The 17,168-nt window shown below is 36.9% G+C and overlaps 1 long non-coding RNA gene across 1 annotated transcript; it reads right to left on the minus strand.

The window, feature by feature from the left end:
- Nucleotides 1-6,180: 6,180 nt before the first annotated feature.
- Nucleotides 6,181-13,911, minus strand: LOC110778426 (uncharacterized). The gene is made up of 6 exons (XR_002530809.2): nt 13,515-13,911; nt 13,040-13,197; nt 12,871-12,962; nt 9,732-10,468; nt 8,904-9,018; nt 6,181-6,406 (listed from the first exon to the last, which is right to left on the minus strand). It is a non-coding gene; the product is annotated as an uncharacterized lncRNA (long non-coding RNA).
- Between the last annotated feature and the right edge of the window lie 3,257 nt (nt 13,912-17,168).

Genomic DNA, 17,168 nt, shown 5'->3' on the forward strand with positions numbered 1-17,168 from the left:
CCTAGCTCCAAGCAATGGCAAGAAGCCATGCAATCTGAATTAGACTCCATGTCTGAAAACCAAGTATGGGATTTGGTCGATTTGCCAGATGGCTACCAAGCCATTGGAAGCAAATGGGTTTTCAAACTGAAAAAGGACAAGGATGGGAAACTTGAAGTTTTCAAAGCTAGATTGGTTGCGAAAGGTTACAGGCAAGTCCACGGTGTGGATTACGATGAAACCTTTTCACCAGTTGCAATGCTAAAGTCTATTCGAATAATGTTAGCAATCGCTGCATATTACGATTACGAAATATGGCAGATGGATGTCAAAACTGCTTTCTTAAACGGCGTTTTAACAGAAACTGTGTTTATGACACAGCCTGAAGGTTTTGAGGATCCAAAGAATGCTAAAAAGGTATGCAAGCTAAAGAAATCAATCTACGGATTGAAGCAGGCATCCAGGAGCTGGAATATACGTTTTGATGAAGCGGTCAGTGACTTTGGTTTCATCAAGAACGCAGACGAATCTTGTGTATACAAGAAGGTCAGTGGGAGCAAAATTGCTTTCCTAGTATTATATGTCGACGACATATTGCTTATCGGAAATGACATTCCTATGTTGAACTCTGTCAAGATTTGGCTTGGGAAATGTTTTTCGATGAAGGATCTAGGGGAAGCACAGTACATATTGGGCATCAAGATTTACAGAGATAGATCTAAAAAGATGATTGGACTTAGTCAAAGCACTTATATCAATAAGGTGCTTGATAGGTTCAAGATGGCGGACTCCAAGCGAGGCTACCTACCCATGTCTCATGGAATGACTCTAAGCAAGACTCAGTGCCCAAAAACACTTGATGAGCGTAGACGAATGAATGGGATTCCATATGCATCATTGATTGGTTCAATAATGTATGCTATGATATGTACACGCCCGGATGTTGCGTACGCACTCAGTGCTACGAGCAGATACCAGTCAGACCCAGGAGAGGCGCATTGGACTGCTGCCAAGAACATTCTGAAGTACCTAAAAAGGCACAAAGATGACTTCCTAGTCTATGGTGGAGATGATGAATTAATTGTTAAAGGCTATACGGACGCAAGTTTCCAAACCGACAAAGATGATTTCAGATCACAGTCTGGGTTTGTCTTCTGCCTCAACGGAGGAGCAGTAAGCTGGAAAAGTGCTAAGCAAAGCACCATTGCGGATTCTACAACTGAAGCGGAGTACATTGCTGCACATGAAGCAGCAAAGGAAGCTATATGGCTAAGGAAGTTCATAGGAGAACTTGGTGTAGTCCCCTCCATTAAAGGACCAATAGCCCTGTATTGTGATAATAACGGAGCTATTGCACAGGCAAAAGAGCCTAGACACCACCAGAGAGTCAAGCATGTACTTCGTAGATTTCACCTTCTACGAGAGTTCGTTGAAAGAAAAGAAGTCGAGATAAGCAAAATTGGAACTGATGACAACATATCAGATCCATTAACTAAACCTCTGCCGCAAGCGAAGCACAACTCGCACACTGCAGCTATGGGAATCAAGCATATTGGAGAATGGCTTTGATGTCTCTGTTTAATGTTTTAAAGTTTTAGAGTTTAAATCTTTGTAAAACATTATTGGTTAATCATTCACAATAAATGAAAGGAATTCATTTTTCCATTTAATTTGTGGTTTATTAAATGATGAGTCCCTTCAACTTGACGATATATTCAAGATAGACTGTCAGGACCAGTCCTGTGACTAAGAAATGTCTATCAAGTGAACTTGAATGTCAAAGGTTGAAAATGGTCCCTAGTCGGAGTTTTCTATAAAATTGGACGCATAGAAAACGTTAGACGATTAGAATGCAAGATGACTAGTAGTTCTGTTTCTTGAACTATGTGGACATGGCAATGTCATAATCATTTGCATAGATACTTACTTTGGGAAGACTAGTATCGGACAAGACCTATGAAACTTTACTGTAAGAGATGAAAGTCTGTCATAAGTAAATTTCATTAAATTATTAGACACTAAATCCTCAATACCTGAGTGATTTGAGATTACTTGTTTGAGAACTGGTTGCTTTGACGTTGACCAACCGTCGCACCGTAAAAGGAGGCTATAAAGGCAACGCTCAGGTAATCACCTATCAAACGAAGTCTAATCTCAAGATCGCAAGATTGGGATTGTCCTCCCATAAATCGGGATGAGATGCTTAAAAGTTGTACAAGGCCACTCGGAGAGCTAGAAACTGTGAAATGCATGGCCGTGCTCGGATGAATCATAGGCTATGATTATCTGTTTATTTGATCAGTTGAACTCTGAAACCGAGGAACACCTCTGGACATAATAAGGATGACAACTCTTACCTTATGTTCAAGAGCAAGCATCGAGCGACAAAGGAATTAGGAAATGCACACTTGTCCCTAAGGACAAGTGGGAGACTGAAGGAAATAATGCCCTTGGTCCAAGTATGCATTCTATGTTAAGTCTAATAAATGCGGTTCAGTATTAATTAACAAGTTAATAATTCAGTGAGATCAAGTGAGCTGAATGCCTAGCTAGAGGCCGCTTCAGTTCAAGTGGAATTAATGATATTAATCCACAGCTTACTCTTGACTGAACCCGTAGGGTCACACAAATAGTACGTAAACGGATCAAGTATTTAATGGCATTAAATACTCCATCTATGAATATTCGGAACCGACGGATCTTGGTTTCAGTGGGAGCTAAGATCGTCACAGGCAAGAAATGAATACTCCGGAAACGATGATATTGCCGGAAACGGAAATATGGATCGTATCGGAAATATGAATATTATCCAAGTCGTAGATGTTGCCGGAAACGGAAACATGGTACGTATCGGAAAATATTATTGGAAATGGAAATATTACCAGAATCGGAAATATTGCCGGAAACGGAAATATTGTCAGAATCGGAAATATTACCGGAATCGGAAAATAATTCCGGAAACGGAAATATTAAATATTTGTTCGAAACGGAAATTAATTCCGGAATCGGAAATATTAAATATTGTTCGTATCGGAAATAGATTCCGGAAATGGAAATTTAATCGGAAGCGTATCGTACGAATTAGCATCGGACGAGGCCTGCCGGACGAAGGCCCAGCACGAAGCCAGGCCATCGCCCAGCAAGCACGCACGCCACAGCCCAGCGCGCACAAGGCCGCGCATGCGTGGGCCGCGCTGCGTGGGCTGCTGCTCGCATGCGTGGGCAGCCCTTGTGGCTGCCGTGTGTGTGTGAGTTTGAGCTCATGCGAGATTCCTGAATCTGCAAGAGTCAGTGTATGATTAAATGTCTATTCCTATTGGATAAATTGATTAAGTAGAATTCATGTAGAATTCTAATTCCAATTAATTCGCATCCTACTAGGATTACGATTCCTTTTCCATAACTCTATAAATAAAGGCCTAGGGGGTCATAATTTATACACAAGTTTCAAAGTATTCAAAAGTGAGTTTTTGAGAGAAAATTCAAACACCCATCTTGCCCCAAAAGTGCCGAATTTTCTGAGTACCTTAAGGGCGATTCTAGTTGGTCAATCTTAAGGCGGATCCGGACGTGCTGTGGACTTTCTACGGAGGGACGACACTTGGAGTCCTAAAAGACTTGTTCTTGTTCGGTTCGGGCGCAGCTAGGGAAGGCACGCAACAAAGAGTATGCATCTAATTATGCTATATGATTATGTGTAAATAATATGTTTCCTGGGTTAATGGTTGTTTCCGCATGATCTATGTAAATGTCATATGTATCATAACCTAACAATTTGTTCATAGCTCGTGGCCCACGACACAAGGCAGGGCTGCTGCCTTGTGCTCGTGCACCATGCCTTGCTCATTGCATTGGTGCCACACGGGCGACGAGCTCCCTTGCTCGTCGTCGCATGCCCGCACTATACAACACCCCTTAAGGGTAACACGAAGCGTCCATTGCTTTGTGCGTGCAAGTTATATGAACGAATCGCATAAAAATTTAAAATTTATATTTAAAATTAATGACAAATTAATAAATAATATTAATTTCATAATTTTAGGGCGAAAAATCGAAAATTTATTATTCAATTGATTTCCGATTGTCTTGGATTCAAGTCTAGGTCATAAAAATTTAAAATTTATCATAAATTTACGATTTTTATGGTGGTTTTTACTCATAGGTTTCTAATTAAATTATAATTAATTATGAAAATCAAATTAATTCTAAATTATTCTAATTTTCAACAAATTAATCATAATTACAAATTAGATTGCATAATTAACAAGGCTAGGCATTCAAACTTGTTAAACATATACAGTAGGTCAATCAAAAATTCAAGATTTATCAACAAGAATTGCAAATATTTAATTTAACATCTTAAATTTACGAAATTTTGCATTCGAAAAACTAAAACCTTCGAAAAGTCATAGTTAGGCTTCGAATTTGAGAATTCTGGGTTCGGCAGAAAAACACTGCCGAAAAATCACTCGATTTGGATGAGTAACGAAGAAACTGCCAAAAAACTGCGTACGTATAATTAAATAAACGCAATTTGCAATTAATTAACAATTACGAAAATTAATCACCCCTTTTAATTCTTGCAAATTTGTAATATTTAACCATGTTTATGCAAATTAGATTATGAAAATAATAAGGGGCTCTGATACCACTGTTAGGTTATGATACATATGATATTACATAAATCATGCGGAAACAACCATTAACCCAGGAATACATATTATTTACACATAATCATATAACATAATTTAGATGCATACTCTTTGTTGCGTGCCCTCCCTAGCTGCGCCCGAACCGAGCAAGAACAAGTCTTTAGGACTCCAAGTGTCGTCCCTCCGTAGATAGTCCACAGCACGTCCGGATCCGCCTTAAGATTGACCAACTAGAATCGCCCTTAAGGTACTAGAATTTTCGGCACTTTTGAGCAAGATGTGTGACTGAATTTTTCTCTCAAAAACTCACTTTGAATACTTGAAAACTCGTTATAAATTGTGAACCCAGGCCACATATTTATAGGGGCATGGAAAGAGAATTAGAATCCTATTAGGATACGAATTAATTAAACTTAGAATCCTACAAGAACTCTAATTAATTAATTTATCAAATAGAATTAGGAATTTAATCATTAACCGAACTCTGCACGTTTTAGGAATCGTGCATGAACACAAACTCACACACACACACACGGCAGCCACGATGGGCCGCCCATGCGCGTGCGTGCGAGCAGCAGCCCACGCAGCGAGGCCCACGCAGCCGCGGCCTTGGCGCGCGCTGGGCCTGCCTTGCGGTAGGCCTGGGCGCTGCCTTGGCTGGGCTTGTGGCGCGCGTTTGGCTTGCTGGGCGATGGCCTGGCTTCGAGCTGGGCCCTCGTCCGGCAGGCCTCGTCCGATGCTTATTCGTACGATACGCTTCCGATTAAATTTCCGATTCCGGAATTCATTTCCGATACGAACAATATTTAACATTTCCGATTCCGGAATTAATTTCCGTTTCGAACAAATATTTAATATTTCCGTTTCCGGAATTATTTTCCGATTCCGATAATATTTCCGATTCTGACAATATTTCCGTTTCCGGCAATATTTCCGATTCTGGCAATATTTCCATTTCCGATAATATTTTCCGATACGTACCATGTTTCCGTTTCCGGCAACATCTACGACTTGGATAATATTTATATTTCCGATACGATCCATATTTCCGTTTCCGGCAATATCATCGTTTCCGGAGTATTCATTTCTTGCCTGTGACGATCTCAGCTCCCACTGAAACCAAGATCCGTCGATTCCGAATATTCATAGATGGAGTATTTAATGCCATTAAATACTTGATCCGTTTACGTACTATTTGTGTGACCCTACGGGTTCAGTCAAGAGTAAGCTGTGGATTAATATCATTAATTCCACTTGAACTGAAGCGGCCTCTAGCTAGGCATTCAGCTCACTTGATCTCACTGAATTATTAACTTGTTAATTAATACTGAACCGCATTTATTAGACTTATCATAGAATGCATACTTGGACCAAGGGCATTATTTCCTTCAAAAAATGGGCAGCACAAGCATAAAAATGAGCCGCACTTGATATATAAAGGAGCCGCAGTTGGCCTATAAATGAGCCGCACTTGATATAGATTTATTGTATAACCGATTTCCCTGCTAGATAATACAATTGGACCACGCCACTGAATAACCTCCATACGTCATATAAAAATTATCCAATTATATAGATAATTAAATTTAATAGTATATAATTGTAAATATAAAAGTCGATTACATTACAATCATATGAATAACTAGCATCCATAATTTAAGATTCAGTACAAGAAAATATCAAAGACAATCACTGGTAATGAAGTTTGCCAACATTTCTCGAACTTCATCTATCTCCTCAAAGGTGAAAGGCCGCTCCCTCGGATTATTGAATACCTTAAAAAGATCGACAATCAAAAAATATATATATACTTTAGTTATATTATAAATATTGAATTGTACAATAAATTAAGAGTTAACTTGTTCATAACAAAGAAATAATGAACCGTATAATAATAAAATTGGTTAATTTCGGTCCCAACTTTCATCTAATGAACTTAAATAAATATTTTAAAGTCCTTCCATGTTTAATAAACTTAGTTTTATGTTTCAAAGACTCATTCTCACCCATTTTGGTGAAATTATGCACATTTAAGCCTCGTTAGTTCATTATCGGTCACATTTTGACTAAAATGGCTAATTTCGGTCCCAACTATCAACTAATGAACTTAAATGAGTATTTTAAAGTCTTTCCATCTTTAATACACTTATTTTTATGTTTCGAAACCTCATCATCACCAATTTTGGTGAAGTTATGCACATTTAAGCCTCGGTAGTTCATTATCGGTCACATTTTGACTAAAATGGCTAATTTCGGTCCGAACTTTCAACTAATGAACTTAAATAAATATTTTAAAGTCTTTACATGTTTGATACACTTAGTTTTATGTTTCAAATACTAATTATCACCCATTTTGGTGAAGTTATGCACATTTAGGACTCGTTTGATCATTATCGGCCACATTTTGACTAAAATGGCTAATTTCGGTACCAACTTTCCACTAATGAACTTAAATGAGTATTTTAAAGTATTTCCATGTTTAATACACTTAGTTTTATGTTTAAAAGACTCAATCTCACCTATTATGGTGAGGTTATGCACATTTAAGCCTCTTTAGTTCATTATCGGTCACATTTTGACTAAAATGGCTAATTTCGGTCCCAACTTTCAACTAATGAACTTAAATAAGTATTTTAAAGTCTTTCCGTGTTTTATACACTTATTGTTATGTTTTAAAGACTCATTCTCACCCATTTTGGTGAAGTTATGCACATTTAAGACTCGTTTGATAATTATCGATCACATTTTGACTAAAATGGCTTATTTCGATCCCAACTTTCATCTAATGAACTTCAATGAGTATTTTAAAGTCCTTCAATGTTTAATACACTTATTTTATGTTTCAAAGATTCATTTTCACCCATTTTGGTGAAGTTCTGCACATTTAAGCCTCGTTAGTTCATTATCGGTCACATTTTTTACTAAAATGGCTAATTTCGGTCCCAACATTCAACTAATGAACTTAAATAAATATTTTAAAGTCTTTACATGTTTTATACACTCAGTTTTATGTTTAAAATACTAATTATCACCCATTTTGGTGAAGTTGTGACATTTAAGACTCGTTTGATCATTATCGGTCACATTTTCACTAAAATGGTTAATTTCGGTCCCAACTTTCAACTAATGAACTTATATGAGTATTTTAAAGTTATTCCATGCTTGATACACTTAGTTTTATGTTTCAAAGACTCATTTTAACCCATTTTGGTGAAGTTATGCACATTTAAGCCTCGTTAGTTCATTATCGGTCATGTTTTGACTAAAATGGCTAGTTTTGATCCCAACTTTCATCTAATGAACTTAAATGGGTATTTTAAAGTCTTTCCATGTTTAATACACTTATTTTTTATGTTTCAAATACTCATTCTCACCAATCTTGGTGAAGTTATGCACATTTAAGACTCGTTTGATCATTATCGGCCACATTTTGACTAAAATGGCTAATTTTGTTCCCAACTTTCCACTAATGAACTTAAATGAGTATTTTAAAGTCTTTCCATATTTATTACAATTATTTTTATGTTTAAAAGAATCATTCCACCCATTATGGTGAGGTTATGCACATTTAAGTCTCGTTAGTTCATTATCGGTCACATTTTGACTAAAATGGCTAATTTCGGTCCCAACTTTCAACTAATGAACTTAAATAAGTATTTTTAAGTCTTTCCATGTTTTATACACTTGTTGTTATGTTTTAAAGACTCATTCCCACCCATTTTGGTGAAGTTATGCACATTTAAGACGCGTTTTATCATTATCGCTCACATTTTTACTAAAATGGCTTATTTCGGTCCGAACTTTCATCTAATCAACTTAAATGAGTATTTTAAAGTCTTTCCATGTTTAATACACTTAGTTTTATGTTTCAAAAACTCATTCTCACCCATTTTGGTGAAGTTATGAACATTTAAGCCTCGTTAGTTCATTATCGGTCACATTTTTGACTAAAATGGCTAATTTTGGTCCCAACTTTCAACTAATGAAGTTAAATGAGTATTTTAAAGTCTTTCCATGTTTGACGCACTTAGTTTTATATTTCAAAGACTCATTCTCGTCCATTTTGGTGATGTTATGCACATTTAAGCCTCATTTATTCATTATAGGTCACATTTTGACTAAGTAACAAAGTTACTCGATCAAAATCATAACAAGAAGTTAATTCAAAACATATTTTCTAATTTTTCAAATAAATGTATTTCCTATGAATTCCATTATGTTTCAAATATATGTTGATTGCTCAAGCTTTACCAAAAGAGTGAATATACTTACTTGCAGAGATCGAGGCGTGGCCAAGTTATCTTAGAGCAGCTATAAGGCCACGACAATGTATACAACATAGACAATCGCATATCAGGCAACCTTACTGTGCGAAAACTGCTGAGTCCTATCATGAGAGAGGTTAGTGGAAGAATATCAGAGACATTGAAGACAAATGGTATAATATCTTATGCTTTTTTATTTTATTACCAAGAATCAAACTAATTATAAATTCATTCTCCTTAGCTTTAGGATGTTGATAGTCCATGATTCGTTATGGTCAAGCTTACTCCCAGACAAATAATAACTTTTTTCAAATAGTGCTTGACATAATAATTCAATAATTGTTCTATTATTAGCACTCTAAACACATGATCTTGTCAACTATGGCAGTCAATATAATATGGAAGTACTATGTTACAACCAGGTTCATTTACAGTATTTTTGTTTACCCGAGTACCAATAGAACCCATAGATCCAACAATAGATATAGGTTACAATTAAACAATAAGGGTTTTTAATCTACCAAAAAGTAAAATAAAATTAGCAAAGAAATTCATCCAAACCCCGAATCAAGAATCAAGAACTCATACAGAAAAAACCACCAAAATTATCAATTGAGAGTTGTAGGAAGGAGGAGGATGAATAAAAAGGGGAGAAATCCAAGGAAAATGGATAGATTACAGTGGACAAAAAAAACAAACAAAAAACTAAAAATCAAAAACTAAGAGAAATTAACAATAATTACACAAAAAAGCACTAAAATCGAACTTTTTCAATGCAACGCAACATATCAGAAACACGAATCGCAAAAAATAACCGATAAATCGAAGAAAAAACCTGAATTAGTTCCATCTGGAAGAAGGTAAAGCTTGGCGGCGGTGGGGGGAAGGAGGCCGGAGCGACAAGCTGGGTTTTTGTTCGAGGATGCAGGCAGGGTGGTAGGTTTACAGGCTGCTTATTTCTGGTACGCTTGCTATAATGTTGCCTCAGTTCACACATTGGACGTTGCTGGTTCTGTTGGATTGGGGTTGCAGTTAGAACTTTGGGTTGGTTCCTGGTCAAACCAGGTCAACTTCATTTGGCGAAGTTGATTACTCCAGTCTCACCCAGGTCTACCCCAGACTGATAGCGGTTGCCATGTAGTGGTGGTTCTGTTACTGCTATTTGGTTTAGCAGCTGTACAGATTGTTGGTGATTCTGCTGCCGGTTCTGAATGTTGCCTCAGTTCTGAATGCTGCCGGTTCTGAATGCTGCCGGTTCTGAATGTTGCTTATTTATGGTACGCTTGCTACAATGTTACCTTAGTTCACACATTGGACGTTGCTGGTTCTGTTGGATTGGGGTTGTAGTTAGAACTCTGGGTTGGTTCCTGGTCAAACCGGGTCAACTTCATTTGGCGAAGTTGATTACTCCAGTCTCACTCAGGTCTGTCCCAGACTGATAGCGGTTGCCATACAATGGTGGTTTTGTTACTGCTATTTGGTTTAGCAGTTGTACGGATTCTTGGTGATTCTGCAGTTGTCTCTCAAGTGATCGAATGCTCTCATAGTTTCCACACCGAAGCCTCCTGTGAACTGATCATACAAGGAGGAAAAAGTTCATTAAAACATCATTACGTAACTTTGTAACAGATTTAAGAGCTTTATTTTCTGTAAAAACAACCATAATAGCCAGTAAACCATAATGAGCTTTCTTTTCTGTAAAAACAACCTTGCCAACCTACATGAAACTATAGTTACATTCATCATTTCAACCTTGTATGATTTCAGGACAAAACCAGAAACAATACTCCAGAAATTTCATCTCAGGACATAAGAGGTAAGGTTGTGTATAAGTCTCTAGTCCAATCATAAAGCAAGTTATAAATATTAAGGGCAAAGAATGACATAGCATCAGGATATGAATTGAAGCAAGCAAAAGAGAGAACAAAAAAGTGAGAAAAATAACAATTGGATTTTTTTGGATGGTGTTCTACTTTGACCTCTCGATACATGAAGACTGTGTGATTTCAAAATGAAAAACCTAATTACCATAACATGCTTAATATTTTTGAAGCCCCATTTTGAAGTAGTCGGTTCTCAAATTATTATCCATACTTATTGATTTTGATGCATAAGTCAATTTTGAACTCTGTATAAACCTGGCTACATCTCTCATTAGTTTTGTATATAGCTAGATCATTCATGACGCTAATTACCGGATAATTGACTTACTAATTAATAGTAGAATAATTAACTAAAACATGAGATATACGAAGTATACAGGTAGTGTTTCCTTGTCACGATGATCGACATGTATATTGAGCCAGCAAATGTACAACCTGGGAGTCTATCAAGTCTGAGTATCCTGATGACTTGCCATACATTATCAGCTACTACTTGCTCAATTAACTGATTTAGTAGTCTTTTCTTTCACCCAAACAAAACTAAAGCAGAAGCTAAAATTAACCACACATTATTCTTCTACTAACGTCATAGTTAGACTTATTTTCCAATGCTAAATTTAGTGATTTCTAAAACTTATCGAAGCTTACAGGTGGATTACCAATAATTATAAGGCATACCTTAACTTCTGATGATCCTTAAAAAATTTCAAGTTAATTTCGTATGATCTGATTTTGACCTTTATTTTGACAGTCACTTTTTTGTGCATCAGCTTAGGCCACCAAAAATCATCCACAACAAGTAATTCAATCACATAGATAAACGAAGCTGTACCCAAATTGCCAAAAAATCAAGGAAATTCATAATATTTTCCATTGATTCCCAAGTACCCACCACAAAACAAAGCAGAATTAATGAGGATAGTTTGCAAGATATGCTTCTGATATACAGGGTATTCGATCGAAGTTGTGTGCAGAGATATCATTCACATATGTCTTATTCTCTCTTCCCCATAAAAACAACTATATAATAACCTTAATCATAAAATGATAGGGTTAGCTACACGTATTCAAAAAATTCAGAAAATATCATTTGTTCATAGTGTTTTTATTGCATATTACACGATTGTTTCCGACTCTGAATGCTGAAGCAATTTGTTTTCCTGTAGGCAAAACAGTAGCAAAGAAAGATATTATTGAAGTTGTTAAAAAATTTAATATACAAGTTAACATTGACTCAGGTGCATCATCAGCTCATCTTCAGTTCAGAGTAATTGCATGCTTAGTTTTTATACTTGGTGGCGTTTGGAATCTAGTTATATTGGTATTTTCTTTCAACAATCTTAAGACATTTTTTCTTAAACAACCAAGCACACAAGTCATTTGAAGCCCTTAAGTTTTTTCTTTCGACTTTTATATGCACTTCTCTAGCACTTGTAAATGGCCTGCCTGTTTTTGTTTCAAATTTTGCATGGCTTATTAATCAGTAGGCTCAAATTTAGGCTTTGTTGGTGTACTCCAAATGAGAGATATCGGGCAGTCACAGAAGACAATAAACGAAAAAAAGAAAGGAAAATATATAAACAAGTCTCTCACAGCAAGACTTTAACCATTTGCCAGCTAAAGAACAACAAGCTTGGTAAAACTTTATCAAGTGAGGTCATCTATTGAGTTTTGTTTGGACTACACATATATTATAAAGGTTTTTCAAGAGGTATATAGCATAATGTACATTGCTTGACCTGTAATTTAGATTCAAAGTCTTCAGGGGTCCATTGCATCAGATTGAGCACATGATTTTGTTCAAGTTCTCCAACAGCAACATGTATGCAACATTATTGTAGTTTAGCATACAAGAATCACAAGTATCATGGAGACATCTGAAAAATAATGATAATTCTCTTGTTTTATCTTTATTTACATCCTTAAGTAAAATCTCTAATAAGAGGAGAGGACAAGATATGATAGTTATAAGAAGTACAATTTCATCAATGTCTTCATCAAACTACAATCTTGAGTTCCATTTAACACAAAATACTCAGTCTATTATAATGACCAACATCGAAGCAAGTAAACATATAAAAGCAATCTTACCCCCCAGCACTAGCAGCCATGGCTGGTGCAACTACAACACTAGATTTCCTTAGGACATCAACAACTTCAGGGGGTACAAGGCATGATCGAACCTGATGTATGATCACATAAATTAATAACAACACCTTATTAGCTTACATTAGAGATTTGACACAAATATAAGACATACCTTCAACTAGTAGACGACAACCAGAATTGACCAAACTAATGGCATCAAATTGATCTATTTTGTTTTGTGTAGCACAAGGAAATGCAACATCACACCTCTCAGTCCAAGGATTTGCTTCATCAAAGTACTTCGATCAAGCATAAGTTTTAGAATAATCCCTGTTAGTGCCAAAAAAGTGAGACAAAATTCAGAGTCATATACGTAAATAACATTACTAAATCTAAATCTAAATGTATTTACAGTAAACAGAAGGAGGAGCAAGAAAGAATGACCCCAAGCTTCTTTGTTCAACCTTAATATCTCTAAGGAATTGAATGTTCATTGAAGTCAAAGAATTCCAACATTATAACACAAGTGCATAATACAATTAAATCCGATCTAAAACATGATCCATTCATAATCAAAACATCAATAATCATTACTACGCAGTTATAAACTAACATATTCAAGGAACAGGAGAGAGATTTTTTATTACCTGGAAAAAGCCACCCGACATTTTCTAGGGTTTAGAGAAACGCAAATTGAAATTTCCTTTCCAAAATTCGTGGCGGTGGGGGAGCAACAGCCGCAACGCAGAGGTAGGGGAGTAGCAGCGGCGACGTAGCGGTGGAGGATCAGCAGCAGCGATGCGACGATAGGGGAGAAGCAGCGGCGACGCGACGGTGGGGGAGAAGCAGCAGAGGCGCGGCGATGGGGGAGAAGAAGCGGCGACGCGACATTGGGGGAGTGCGATGTGTGCTATGTGAGTGTTGTGAGTGTTGATTTCACGCCCAGAAAACAGGAGAGGGAAGAGCATAGAAACCAGAGAGGGGGAAATGAAAATATATTTTAGGGAAACATGAGAAGAGGAAGGAGAGGAGAAAGCGGGAAATGAAATTCTTTTGTCAATTATTTTTAGAAATATTTTGTGCTGCTCATTTTACAAATGAGCCCGCACTTGAAGGCAGCACTCAAGTGCTGCCAAATTTCTAAAACGAGCCCGCACTTGTGAAAAAGTATTTTTTTCTTTTTTTTTGTGCTCTCAGGTGCTGCCAATTTACAAAATGAGCCGCACTTGAAGGGAAGCACATGACGATTTTTCTACTAGTGTCGACTCGGCCCATTGGCATCCCTATATTCCACCTATTTTTTACTTTTCCTTATTTATTTATATTTATATTTCATTCATTTAATACAAAATTTGCTATTTATTTTTTTGTGAATGGTTTTATATTATTGCTAGTTTGAATTCTCCATTTGTTTTCTTGCTTGATTGAAGTTGTGAGTTGATTACTTGCCTTTTTAGTGGGTGTGATGTGGAAATTGACATGGCATAGATGAGAATGGAGCATTTGGGGTTTGCTCACATCTCATTAACCATCAATTTGCTTTAATTATAGGAAATTTGGTAATATTAATCCAACATTTGGTCGATTTTCTTTTATTAAGTCCGTCTACGACATATATTTTAATAATCCCACCTTTACTACCCAACGACTTTTATTGGGCCCAACAGGTCATAAACCTGTTGTAGGCGGTAATATGTCCCTACATATGGCAGTACTCCCTCTCGATATATTCAGTCATCATCATCAATTCATCACCATCTCGTTGACTTTTTCACCGATTATTGGTCACTTATGCCCAATAAAAGTCGTTGGGTAGTAAAGGTGGAATTATTAAAAAATATGTCGTATGTGGGATTAATAATAGAAAATCGGCCAAAGGTTGGATTAATATTACCAAATTTTCCTTAATTATATAGATTTGTATTTATATTCCATTCATTTAATACAAAATTTCCTATTTCTTTTTTTGTGAATGGTTATATTTCCTTTTATTGCTAGTTTGAATTCTCTTTTTTTTCTTGCTTGATTGAAGTTGTGTATTGATTACTTGTCTTTTGGGTGGGTGTGATGTGAAAATTGAAGTGGCCTAGATGAAAGAAGCATTGGGAGTTTGTTCACTTCTCATTAACCATCACTTTGCTTTAATTGTATAGATAAGTACAAAACCATGTTTGTTGATGACATGAACGTTGAAATAATTTGTTGGCAACAAATGAAGAGGAGAGAGAGAGAGAGAGAGAGAGAGAGAGAGAGAGAGAGAGAATCAGCCCATCAACTTATCAACCCAGAAATATGCGCATAACTTCTTAAGAGAATTAAAGTTAAAAAAAATCATATTTTACCAAATACAAAAAGAATTAAAAAATTTAAACATCTTTAAAAAAAATCAATTAGAAATATTATCATTTTATAACTATTTGCTCCAAATTTCCCCTCTCGAAACGGGTACTAACATATTGTAGCTTACTTGTACATCCAAAGATTCCAAACATTTATAAAATTCAAAAATAAATGGAGAATTCATGTTTATTTTAACGTTTTAAAATCGTGAATTTTGTAGGGGAATACAGTTAAACATAATAACATGTGTGGAAACAATCCCCAAAGCCAGGAAACATGTATAAAGCACAGATTAAGTAAACTTACATTCGAAGCGTATTATCCCTAGTAATCTGTCAACGAGCACGAACTTAGAACTCCACTTGTCGTTCCTCAACTTGGTTCACCGACACGACCAGATCCGTCTTGATAACCGTAGCTTAGACAATCAATCAAGAGTTTTTGCTTTTGGGAAGAACAGTTTTCTCAGAGAAAGAAAACTGAAGAACGTAATTCTAAATTAGGTTTTGGGTTTGGAAACTTGTGTGTTCTGAATTGTGTAGAATAATACAATAGCCCTATTGTATTAATGATGTAACCGGCCAAGACTAATGAGCCTTGACCGGACACACACAAGCACACGGACCACAGCCCACCGCCCAGCAACACACGCTGCAGGCCGAAGCCCACAACGCGCGCGACCGAGCAGCTGGGTCATGGGCCTGCTCGCGCCCACACGCGGGTTGGCTGCTCGCCTTTGCTCGCGAGCTTGCTGGCTTGTTGGGCCTTGCACGCTTGCGTACTTGGCTCGACGAGCCGGCAACTCCGATGCGCTTCGTATTCGCGATTAATATCTTTCTGATATTATTTATCGTTTCGTATACGACGAATCACCGTCGTACGATACGATTTATTTGTGTCGCCCAGCTTACGAATATTCGCAATACGATATACGATTCCGATGCAAGGTCGTATCGTATAATACGTTTTCCAAAACTAATTCCCGAAAAGTTATTAAATGAATTTCCGATTCATTTAATCCGGTGATCTGTTACGTGTCATTGGTGTGACCTTGTAGGTTCAGTCAAGAGTAAGTTGTGAGCTTAATATTCATTAGAACTCACTGATCGGAAGCAATGCTCCAGCTAGTGTGAGGGGGTCGAAAAAGCACGAGGCTAATGCGTGACCTCGTCCCTCGTGGGTGTGACGATTCTTTTTATTCAATCAAGTGTAATTGGATTTCCTATGAGTTTACACCCAATTGACTAGTAATATAGGAGTCGCCATTCAGTTTTTAACGACAATGAGAAAAACTGACAAAACCCGGTTATCGTGACATAAAGGGAGTGCAATTATGTTTGACCACGACGGCCGTAGGTTCCCTTGTGATCCCTTGTGTGGGTATCTCTCAACATACACCCGCAAGGTAGATATTGAGGGTTCGGGGGACTGTAACTACCGAGAGGAGTACTCGCTCGTCGATAACCCCAGAGGCAGGATATCCTTACTAGCTCAGCATAAATAATTGAAGGGACATGCGTTAACTATTAAACTAATCTGAGTTGATTTTAGCAATATGCAACATATAATACTAGATCGATCGCGATTATCTGATTTAAATAGCATTAAGGGACCTAGCATGATAATCCAATTTCCCAAAAATATTATATTTGTTAGGCGTGATAGAACAATCAGATTTAGTTAGTTTAACAGTTCATAAAAAGGGCGAGGAAAGCAATTAAATCATCGAAAAGGGACACATTACGACGCACCCTTGAGAGGTGCGTCACGATTCTCAGAAAACTAACCACTTTGACTTTGCTATTTCTCCTTTTTATTTAACGAATCTCAAATTATGGGACAGGATATGTTCTGTTCGATTTATGGATCGATTGCGACAGAACGCGTGAACAATTTCGCAGCGTGAGGCTTAGGCTAAGGGTTGGAGTCAATACTCAGAATATGAATTGTGTGTTGTTGTG

This window comes from Spinacia oleracea, chromosome 6 (genome assembly GCF_020520425.1).
Source record: "Spinacia oleracea cultivar Varoflay chromosome 6, BTI_SOV_V1, whole genome shotgun sequence".
NCBI classification, from domain to species: Eukaryota; Viridiplantae; Streptophyta; class Magnoliopsida; order Caryophyllales; family Amaranthaceae; genus Spinacia; species Spinacia oleracea.